We start from the raw sequence: 12,000 nt of genomic DNA on the forward strand, positions 1-12,000 counted from the left end.
GATCTCTTATAGATGTGTCATGTAGCAAATGTGCTCAAATTGCACTGATGCAAGGGCACATCTCCTTTGTCTTTGCACAAAAATACGGTCTAATAATAACAGATATACATGTATGGTTGATTTCCTGAGAAACTGGCATGCTGCCAATGATCACATTCTAGAGGTAGTCGCACTGGTTTCATGACCCCTTCGGATCTTGTGCTCAGATCTGGTGGCTGCCAACACTTCAATCCAGGAAGTGTTGGCAGAAAATTGAAGAAAGGAAGGGGGGCGCATCCACTCCCGGAACATAGATGTTTGCTAAGGCTTGTTGGGAGCTTTAACACTTCTGCCAAGTCATAGCAAATTGTGCTCCACTTTTCGAAAGTGATTAAACCCAGATCAGTTGACTGGGGGTGAGTGTTTGTATTGTCAACGCTCCGTCCATCACCCCCTTTGGTTTTTCTTTGTTCGCCCTAAGTTGGCATAGTATGCTCAGACGTGAGTCCCTTGCTCACTTTGCTACTGGATTCAAGCAAGCCCGGCTGAAGACGGCTGGAATGCCAGAAACCGGTCCTGGGAAGCTTGATTCCGGTCCAGGGAAGACATGGCTTGGCAGTTCGGGCTGGACTGTTCCCATGAGGCACAGGGTCAGACTGATTTGCATATGGCCATGTCTGAACTGGGGTGGCGGAGTGAACTAAAGAACGGTGATGGATTAAACCCAGATCAGTTGACTGGGGGTGAGTGTTTGTATTGTCAACGCTCCGTCCATCACCCCCTTTGGTTTTTCCACTTTTCAAAAGTGAGAGCATAAAAAATGCTCTTGTTTGCTGGAAGCGGAGCAATGTGTTTTTGATTACGATTCCATCCATTAAAGCAATTTAGCTTTCCCTTCGCAGATGTTTCTTATAGAAACATGGTAACTGTCAGGACATGGTACCTAGACTACTACCAAGTACGGACAATTAATATGTTTCTATAAGAAACATGTGCCAAGGGAAAGCCAAATTGGTTAAATAGATGGAATCCTAATCAAAAACACATTGGTCCTGTATATCGGGACATCCAAAAACATGGACTAAAACAGGTAAAAGGAATGGGCCACTTTGTGTTCATATACATACTTTGAAGGACCACAAAAAATATATTTTCATCTTCTGTATCCCTCCACTAGTATTCAGTATCTGCATGTTGTATAGCGTCTCATGATATTCAGATACATTTTGTTATCCTTCAAATGACTGATAGGCTATTGAGTGCTTCTAGTCAGAAAGCATGCATGGGGGACCAAAAGAGACTAGGATGAAACGTAAATCGGGACAGACAACAAGAGGCATGGCTTCCAGTAGAAAACAACATGGTCAGGGACCAAGCAGAAGAGATTGGAGAGTTTTCCCTCATATTGTCAATGGAAACCACAAAACTAAGATAAGACCATAGACGTTCACAGGGTAACATGGAAAGTATTTTTTTTTTAAAAAAACCTCTTTGAATGGTACCTGTGCCATTTGAGCACCACATGATAGATGCCTTAATAAGTACCCGCCAGCCTATATCCAGATTTGTTCACTGAACTATGCACCGCTCGTTCTCATGATCTAGGAGGATAAAATGAGGATATGCACACTTGGGAATCTTTTTTTACATTTCGACTACATGGCACGGAATATCTTATTGCTGGCACATCTACAACGGCCACACTTGCTTTTTAACAGACATTGTTTTTACCCTCAAACGTTTTACCAGATCATTATAAATGGCAGATATGTCTGGTAGGATTCGCGGATATATTTGTGAATGTGGCCCTTATGCAGACTTTAGCAGACTCTTTTTTTTTTTTTTTTTTTTTTTTTTTTTTATCTTCTCTTTTTTTTTATTTCTGAAATTCTTTATTGTATATAGAAAAATATAATTTTACATACATGGAAGAGGCTTATACATGAGTGGAAAGAAGAAAAGAGAGAAAAGAAGAGAGAGGGGGGGGGGGGGGGCATTACATACTCTTGAGATCGTTCGCCAGTTCGTGGTCTCGATACAGGACTTTCTATGAATCGCTGCGCGGGCTAATTTATACATGCGAGGTATTCATGAATATCTGTTCGATTAGCAATCTTGGTCGATACTAATGCATAGGAGGGAGGAGACAACAAACTTTGTAACAAATATCCATGCAGGAACAGACTGGCCCCAGTCGCCCATTTTCCTTATAGCCTTAAGGGCTAAGCCCTTCCTGGAGAAGGTCTAGCTCACTGAAGTAGGTCTATCTCACTAAATGCTACCTCCTGACTGACAAAGTCATGTGCACCCCAACCGGAAGCATACATTACTTTCTTCATACGGATAAATATGATAATGATGTTGTTTAAGTTGAGCTGCATCTCTTCCCACCTGTTACCCATGTAAACAAATGCAAATCCGCAATGTCAACAAAGCCTATGCAAAATCTACAATGGACTTTAGTGCAAGGCTTCTTGTGCATCTGAAGAGCAGAATGAGAGTGATTAGTATCCCTGTGCACTGCCAGGCTATGGACAGAGCTGGCAAAACAAAGGGAGACCTATGACAAGGAATGCTAGTGGGCAGGGCTGCACAAATAAATATAAATACACTCTCTTGGGAAAATTGTATTAAACATAACAATGAAGGTAGAGAAAAACATTGATCCAACACAGACAGCCATGTCTTTTGAGCAACAGGGTTAAAAGTGTTTTCCCCCATTCGACCATGTAGACACTGTGGTGTGCAGAGTACTACATGTGGAGAAGCATATGATATGCATTTTAAAAACCTGCTGAAACTGCGCCCTGTCCAGGGAGTGAGGAAGATGGTGGCCTTCCAGCCCCTCGGTGGGCAGAAAAAATGTGTTGGGTCTCCTCTGTTCAATATGTTTGTGAGTAACCATGGGGCAATTGATCAGCCCACTTCTGCCAATGACTAACTTTACCGTGAGTGACAGCATACGGTTGTTTTTTTTTAATAGAAGCAGCACATACGCACACAAAGCAATTCAGTTCAGGGACTACTATGGCAATGTTTGCCTTTTATAAAAAAAACATTTATACAGTGACAGGGGCCCTGTAGTTGCCCTAACAATAAAGTTTTACAAAACCGACATCAGAATAAAACAAGCATTGACTGAGTCAAAAGGCTGGCAGGCAACCAAGACCCACTAGCTTTGCCAATGCTTGCTTGGAAGAGGCATTCTGCCCTGCTCAGTTCGCTACTCCGTCTATTCATTTTTCACACAGCATCCTAAAGACAGCTCCATTACTCATAAGTAGGTGTGCTTTCCAGCAATACCACATTTTGTTCTATTTCGCATAAAAAATCTATCACTCTTGATTCCCAAAGTAGCAACATTATGTCAGGTAACAACATCGTTTATTTGCACGCTTTCATGCCCAAAACGTTCAATTTGCCAGGCTGTGAAAGGTCTTTTAAAAAAGAAAAAACTTATACTCCTTCTTAAAGCACCTCATTTGGGATAAACTTTTTTTTTTTTTAATAAAGTGCATCTAAGGTCTGCAACTCTATACTACCAGTTACATATTTTTAATAAAATATTTAAAACTCTTAGTGAATCAAGGTTATTGATTTGGGGTGCGCGAAACCCTGGGGGTTCGGTCCCTGAGGCCTACCCGGGGGGTTAGTGACTAGAACATTAAGTCATTTTAGCAGATTAATAATGGATGTAAACAGACAGCAAAACGTAAAAATCAAAAATGTGAAGGAATTAGAAATCAGAGGCTAAACATTAAGTTGGTATCCTCAACTTGATTCGTAGGAGAAGCACAAGTATGGCAAACAGAAGCTTGTGCTGATGATGGTCAGCCTCAAATGAAGTGCTGGCATGCACAAACAGAGAACAAGCGTTAGGGACAAAAAAGCCAAAACTGATATGCTAGAGCCTACTACACTGCTTCGTCTTATTGAAACGAAACAAAATATTGGAAATCTCCTTCCATTAAAATTCAACTTTTGATTTTTGTATATTTGTTTGTTTGTAACTTCAAACAAAATATTTTGTAATTTGTGTAAAGGTTTGGTGTATAGTTGTTTCTGTATTTTTCTGTATTATGTTGAGGTTCAAATCATTGGGATTTCTTAGGCAGTGCTCCCCCGATTCCAGTAATGATTCAGTGGGGGTCCATAGAAATCAAAATGTTTAGTTCCGATGAACTAGAGTGATGTTATATCTGAAATATCAGACCTGTATATATTGGAAGTAGCTTATTTTCTTCCTCGTGACCTCTAGCTTTATATAATGTGAAATCCTACATTATTTTGAAGTCCTCTATCCTATTTTGTTTTTAACTCTCCCGCATGCAATCTGACCTTTTGTGAAGCACAAAGTTGATGATTGGTCCTGCGACTTCTAATAAACAAATACCTCGTACAAATACTACGGAAAATGATTTGGCTCAGCTTCTCTAGGACTCTCAGATATAAACAGACAAATTCGGACAGACAGTCCTGGGTTACATCACACAGCAAAGCCAGGCTTTCCAGCTTCCTCTCAACCCCATCCAAGGAGGCTAAAGGAAAGTGCAGCACACTCCTAAAAGATGCAGGCCCAGTTACATTAAGCTGCTTCATAAAAACATTTTTTGGTGGTTTTCATGCAAAATTTTAGCGGATCTTTCATAGAACAGTTATCACAGCAGTTCCTAAACATATAAGAATACGCAGGGGATAAAGTGATGCAAGCCGAGGCAAGTTTGGATCCCCCTCTGTAAGGCTGGTAGGTGTCGGGCATGGTGCCCAAGAGGGGAGCCAGTCACATGTAGATTTCACCACTCACTGAGTAGTCGACACGGATGGAGGTACGGTCATGTGCAGTGGAGTTTATGAAAGAGCGGGTCAGAGCAGATAAAAATTACTGGTAACTATCTCTTTCATATTAATTTCATGGCATTTATTTCATCAAAAATGTCATGATTCAATTGGGCCATAAATAATTATTTTGATCACACCTAAAAAAAATCTTAAGAAAAATCTTTGATGCAAGTGAGTGGATATTCAAAAGACAATATAGAAATAAATAAAGAGAGACCCTTTCTTTTTTTGCTGGGTATTTCTCATTGAAGAAGGTGCCATGAGTAGCATTAGTGCCTCGTTTTAATTTTGTATTACGAGTTGTGGTTTCTCTTCATTTATGATTGTTATGTAACTCGCATCCGTTTTCATAAACTTTTAAAACACTTTTAAAAATTGGTTCTGTTAATTTACACCTCATTTTTTGATTGTTGTACTGGGCATTTGAGGATTAGAGTAGAACTTACCGCAGCAGTTTCCGTTGCAGTTTTGCCGGTTTTTCTGTCTCCCTGGTCCACCGCATCACTATTGTGCTGTTTGTGTGGTGGGATAGAACACGCTGGTTTCCTTTTCCTTTTAGCCACCATTTCGTGCAGACCACACAGGGAGGTTGGAGGTCTAGCTGTTTGGGTATTACTGCCTCCTTCTGGGATAAAAGCGCCGCATGGCACCGACGCGTAGCAGATGCGTGCAGTGAGATTCCCCTGATGCTTCGCCCACTGGAACTTAAGGTCCCACTGGAGAGCCTGCATATGCCGGCAGGCACGTGACACAAGCAGGATGCAGGAGGCCATGAGTCCCAGCAGCCTCCGAGGCAGTCTCACCGAAGCCCAGGATAGAGGATGAAACATTGGTATCATAGTCTGAATATGCTGGATTCACCATTTGGGAGGATAAGCCAGAAACTGTACCTTGTCCAGAACAGCTCAAATGGAAGGGTGCATATTAGAGGGTATCTGGAGTGAGTTTGGCACATTGATAGTGAAATCCAGGGAGTGCAGGAGATCTGCCATAGTCTGGAGGTGGGAGACTACTGCCTGGGGAAAGCCCACTTTTAACAGCCAGTCATCAAACTAAGGGAAGACTGGCACCCTTGATCTCTGTAGATGAGCTGCGACCACCGCCATCACCTTGGTGAGCACCAGAGGGGCCCTAGTATGGACAATAGGGAGCATGGCAAACAAAGTGCTTGTGGCCCACCATATACCGCCAGTAACGCCTGTGGGCAGGCAGGACAAGAATGTTTTAGTATGCATCCTGAAAGACCAATGCTATCATCCAGTCTCCCGGGTCGAGGGCAGACAGAACTTGAGCAAGTGTGAGCCTTTTGAATTTCTCCTTTTTCAGGAACGAATTGAGATGGCAAAGGTCTAAGATGGGTCAAAGTCCTCCATCATTTTAAGGATCTGGAAAGTAGCAGGAATAACGACCACAACCTACTTCTGGCATCAGCAACCTCTGTATGTCTCCCTTGGCCAAGAGAGCTGCCACTTCCCGGTGGAGTAAAGAGAGATGGTTCTCCATCAGCCTATCACAAGTGAGTGGCATGGGAGGAGGTTTAGTAATGAAGGGGAGGGAGAAGGCTCATCTAAAAATCTGGAGAACCTAGTGGTCAGATGCGATCTACTTCCAGCGGTGCAGGTGATTGCATATCCTGTCTCTCACTGAATGCCGATGATGGTCTGAGGGCAAACTAAAGAGGTTTGGAGGCTGTGGCTGCTGGGAGGGGAGGTGGGTGGGCTGGCCTTACATCTGGCTGTCCGATTCATGGGGTCTGTGGATACGGCTTCCTTGACTTAACAGATGCTGGACAGCCTGTCTGCTGTGGTGGCTGCTTGGGTAAAGATGCAGATAGAAGCCCCTTCCATGGCCATGATAGTAGTCAAAGGTGTACTATGTTCACAAAAGATCATGTAAAGGCCCAAGCACCTGGCTGTAGCTCTGCTATTCTTGAAGCACTCCAGCCCTGAGTCCACCTTGTCTCTGAAAAGACGGGAGAAATCAAAGGACATGCCCGTAAGGAAAGTGGCATCGTGAGGTGACCGACAAAGAAACTGTTCCGCTTAGCGAGACGGATGTATCCAGCCCACAGCAGATTGTAGACTTAGCTGTGCCTTCCATGTGAGAGTATGGCCAGGCCTCCTCCGGGACCATAGGCAGCCCCTGCCCAACCGAATACCAAAGTGAATGTGAGAAGCTCCTCAAAAGGAAAGCAGTATTTACCGATCGTAGTGCCAGGCTGGTGGAAGACAAAATTTTCTTGCGTAAGGTGTCCACCCTTTTAGATCCCCTATCCGATGGAGTGGTAGGGAATGCCCCAGGATTTACAAGGATGTGGAAGATTGGAACACCAAGCTCCCCAAGGTTGGGTGTTTGGTGAGTGGTTTGATAGTGGTGGTCAGTTGTCCTGCTTACTGGAGCCCATGTGCAGGGCTTTGACCTATCCCAAGCAGGATGTATGTATGTGCTTCATTTAATGGGAGAAGTGGTTCCAAGGAAGTAACTCCAGGTTGAAGCACTACTGTCAAGACTGCCACAGGGGGCAGGCTAAGGTCCAGAACCGCAGCCGCCACCCGCACCACCATTGCTAATGAGGCTCCCTACTCAGCAGCCATGGTGCCAGTACCTGTGAAGGTATCCAGTCCACTGGCATCTACCAGATACTCGCACCAGTCCATATGGGAGTTTAAAGGATGGTATTCTTCTGGGTCAGTGGCCCCTCCCAATCTTACCCAAATCCTAGCCCATAGGAAAGGGTTCAGGCTCTGGCCTGAAGGGTATGGCTCCAGCTGGCACTGGATTCAGACAATGCCCCTCCAGCTCTGTGTTGGGGGAAAAGAATAGGGCCGCCGCTGGTCTGGATCAATCTGTGGATCTAAGGAGCCCGATTGGAGTGGGGACAGAACTCTGGCGGGGACCCATTAGAGGCCCCTCCCAGCCCTGCAGGGCCCAAAGGCACCATATTGGGTCTGGGTCATCCAAATATGAGGTGCATGGCATCATATAATTCTTGGAGTCAGGCGGGGGCGCTCCAGCTCCTAGAATGTTGGGGAAGTATGGTGACAGCCCAGGTGCAGGCTCCATTGTGGAGCTAGGCCTCGTGTGAAGACGGATGACTTTAATGGACAGGGTGAAGTTGAAGACCTCTTCGATTTCTTACTCTCCTTCATTTTGTGGTACTTACCTGAATGGGACGTCTTGGACTGTGATGAAGATTGATGGTTCCACGTCAATGGCTCCACAACCAATCCTGGGATCTTTCTCTTGACCAGGAATGAGACCATTGCGTCATCGCATGACGAGCAGCAACCCGCTGTGAGCCAGGGAGACTGATGCTACCTCTGCCAATTTCAATGAGAAGAAACAAGTCACCACCGAAGCAGAAAGCCATGATAGGGGCCCAGCCTCCAATTGCCGTACATGAGCACCCATCTGCTCCTAGCCAAGAAGGAAGCCTCTGCGAAAGGCAAGTGGTGCTGTGCAGGTCTGCCACACAGACTTCATCCAGCAGTCCCTTTTCCAAAGCAAGGGTGCTGTGCAGTTGCTGCAGAAGTGCAGCTACCAATGCAAGGTAGGCAACAAGATTCATATGGACTGCACCACTAAAACAGAAAAGCCAACAAGTAGGTAACACAAGGGCTTAAGCTGAAACAGAACAAGTTATAAGAAAGTGCAGACGAGTCAGCCATCTATACTTAAACCTTTTTTACATTTAAAAGCAAATGGTAAAAAGAGAGACTGGTTGTGCATTTGATTAGTGGAGTATTTGAAGTAATCTGCATCTGTGTCTTATCAATGGCTACAGTATAGTGTATACTGGGGAGGGTAGTCTTTAGATAACTCCAACCGAAGGAAGAGAAAATACCACAAGGGGGTTTAGCAACTTACTTAAAATAGTAACTGAGATAACAAGCCCGTAAAAACATTCATATTGTATGAAATTGGATTATTATTTGGGCTGGGTGACTAAGCACCTCAAAGAATAATGGCAACCATTAAGCTTGAGCTCTGAGGGTCAGGGTGTGGGTGGGGAGCATGCAATGGTAATGCTAGTGTCTGCTCATCTAATACAAAAACACCTCTGCAACTCTCTGTTGTAGAGATGTAGCCCACACCAGGTACCTTGCCGTCCTGGTGTGAGTAGGAACCCCTATGATGAAGCATATCACTCTCGGGTGAGTGAGAGTTCTCGTCCTTAAAGGAGTGCTTTCCCTTTGATGCCCAACGTTCAGTTTTCCTCCCCTTCACGTGACCAGATGTACTTTTTGTGTGTATTCTCATTGACCAGGGAGCAGTATTTTGTTGGTTGGGTTTCTGCTCCCCTTAGACCCCCTTTGTGTATTCAATGCTAGTGTTCTCCTATATCAAACACTGAAATCCTGTTTGAGGCAGGGATTTTACTCACAATGAACCCAGGACCGAGGTCTGGTGAGACACAAGCAGGGTGCTCCAGCAACCAAACAGTGGATTCACAAGATTGTCTTGGCATGCCGTTCTTTCCCTTTCAAGTGCATGCCAAGTGTTTCTAATGGCTCAAAAGATCTGCCAAGCAGGATTTGACACAATACAGAGACAAAGGATGCCCACAGTACCCACCCTGCATATTATGCGAAGTTCTGAGGCGTAATTTCTGTCCATTCCCTATTTTCTTCCTCCATGGTGACATTTCACAACTATTCATTACCTGAAAGCCAAGAGAGTCAAGCTATCCTGGCTGATAGCCAGAAACCGGTCCTTAGATGCTTGATTTCGGTCAAGGGAAGACAAGGCTTGGCAGTTCAGGCTGGACTGCTCCCATGAGGCACAGGGTCAAGGCTGATTTGCATATGGCCATGTCTGAACTGGGGTGGTGTGGAGTGCAAAAACACGATGGATTTAGGCCCAGATCTCTGTACTGGGGTGAATTTATGACATTGTTCTACATTCTGTCCATCGACTGTTTTTGCATTTGGCCTGGATGTCTAGGGGTAAAATTTGCCTTCCTGGAAGTCACTCCTGGTTAGCTGAGGTGGTTTAAGCCCCACTGCCTTACACCCTATTGGCCTAGCAAAGAATAATATTTCATCAACTACTAAGCCCCCACAATGAAGGAACTCAGGGCGCAATAAACTGCAGATAACCTCCTTGGTGACCAGATGGCCCGGGCCGACCTGGTGACCGGATGGCCCAAGCGACCTGGTGACCGGATGGCCAGGGTCCACCTGGTGACCGGATGGCCAGGGCCCACCTGGTGACCGGATGGCCAGGGCCCACCTGGTGACCGGGTGGCCAGGGGCCACCTGGTGACCGGGTGGCCAGGGGCCACCTGGTGACCGGATGCCCCAAAGCGACTGGTGAGCTCAGGCCAATGGCAGCTGACAACCAGAGCTGCCATGCACAATGAGGCCATCACTCAGGAGGACCTTTCTAAAGTCACCCACTGACTTACCTCCCAGAAACTCTGCTGGTGCTTGGTCTCGCCATCAGGTCATCTTGTTGACCTGCATGGTAATGTGCTTCCAATCCCACACCCAGGGGTGCACAGTGGGAGGGATGCCCCTGTGCTGGATGGCATGTGATGGAGGCAGTCTCCTACAGGCCTGCATCCTGTCCCTCCTACTAGCTGGCAGCAGAGGAATGCCCATGGAGAAAAAAGCGGGACTCAAAGGATGACTTTTACCAGATCACTGAGGTAGCTGCTTTGATGCTCTTCAAACCCTAACCCAGAATCAAGTTGTCGACAAATGATTTCACACCGGGAGTCCCACAAACATGCGGTGCACTAAGGGGCCCCTTTCTGTCTGCGCTCCATTTCCCAAGCGAACAGCTCTAAGCTCCAGTCCACAAGCTTGTGGTCCAAGGCCACCCGAGGCTCCAGTGCAGTATTGTTACAGTTTAGGTGGAATTCTGACTTGAGGTGTTAAGTCAATCTTCAGATGATAACTTTGCCCCATTGGCTAATTAGCCAAGTACATTCATCATGTGACAACTTATGGTTCCTCTCAAACATAGCAGAATTACTCTTGCAACAACACTGCACCAACAGGGTAAAACTAACCTGTTTCACAATGATCTAAACCCAGCTCACGTTCCCTATTAGTGGGTGAACAATTCAGCTCTTGGTGAATTCTGCTTCAAATTTATAAGAAGAGCCAAAATCGAAAGACCAAAAGTGATGTTACAATGAATACTTGGCAGCCCCAAGCCTTTTACCCCTGTGGTAACTTTTCCAACAGTACCCGCTTGAAGCCCAAAAAGTCAGAAGGATTGTGAGGCCGCATTTTCACAAACTCAATTCAGACTGAAAAACGAGTGCAAGAGAGTTTTGCCCTTCTGATCCGCTGGTAGTTTCTGTCCTTCCTGAGCTTTCCTTAGGACACCTGCAATATTGTTTGACAGGTGCAAAAACCCAGCTAAACTCCTAAACTGCCACTGTACCACAGAGTGGGTTACACCCAGTGGATGCTGAGTGCTTGGAGTCAGTCACCTCACTGAATAAGTGAAAACCAATGAGAATATTGACATTACACCACCCACCCGAGGGCCTCCGACATATCCTATGCCTCTTATTTCTCTTCTGAATGCCAGACTATTGTCAAGCTCACTATGGTGTTCTTTCACCACTGATTCGGTCTAGTCTGCTGCCTTTTCTGTGGTTTTGTTAGATGGTAAGTAGGGATCAGTGGGAATCTCGTTTATCTAATCATGCACAACACTAATTAGATGACATGGCATTTGGGTACCTTAAGAAAGTCTCAGTTACTCCGGCCCTTTACTTAGCTTCATGAAATTACTTCATTTTGAAATTCAGAGTGCTGGGCAGAAATCACAGTTTCAACACCTGTCTGGGTCCTTCATGATGCTTTGTTTTAATTAAATAGTGGGACTCCCCTGCTCCACACCAGTTCTAAATCAGCTGATTGGTGCCAACCGAGGCAGAACACTAGACTTGGGGCACAGGAAGATGCAACAACCACCGTTGGGGCAATTACCAGGCAGGGTCTGTCTTGAATTGGAGGGCTGCCTGTCCTGCCAGCCTGGATGAGGAGGAGCTTGGGTTCCCTTATTTGACCAGGCACTTTTTCATCCAGGTTGCCCTGCTGCCTGGACAGCCTCCTATTGGTCCTGCGCTGAGCAAAGGAGGACCCAGTGGTGTAGGGCCTTTAGGGGGACTGTTATTTGGTTCTCCCATGGGTCATGCTTGGTGAGTATGGCTACGTCTCA

At 45.6% G+C, this 12,000-nt stretch overlaps 1 protein-coding gene across 13 annotated transcripts in view; it reads right to left on the reverse strand.

Annotated features, from left to right (window-relative positions):
* The window catches only part of CAMK2D (calcium/calmodulin dependent protein kinase II delta), an 806,647-nt gene that overhangs the window by 37,989 nt on the left and 756,658 nt on the right, over positions 1 to 12,000 (reverse strand). The gene's annotated exons all lie outside the window — the stretch shown is intronic.

Source organism: Lissotriton vulgaris, chromosome 3_1 (genome assembly GCF_964263255.1).
Source record: "Lissotriton vulgaris chromosome 3_1, aLisVul1.2, whole genome shotgun sequence".
Taxonomy (NCBI): Eukaryota; Metazoa; Chordata; class Amphibia; order Caudata; family Salamandridae; genus Lissotriton; species Lissotriton vulgaris.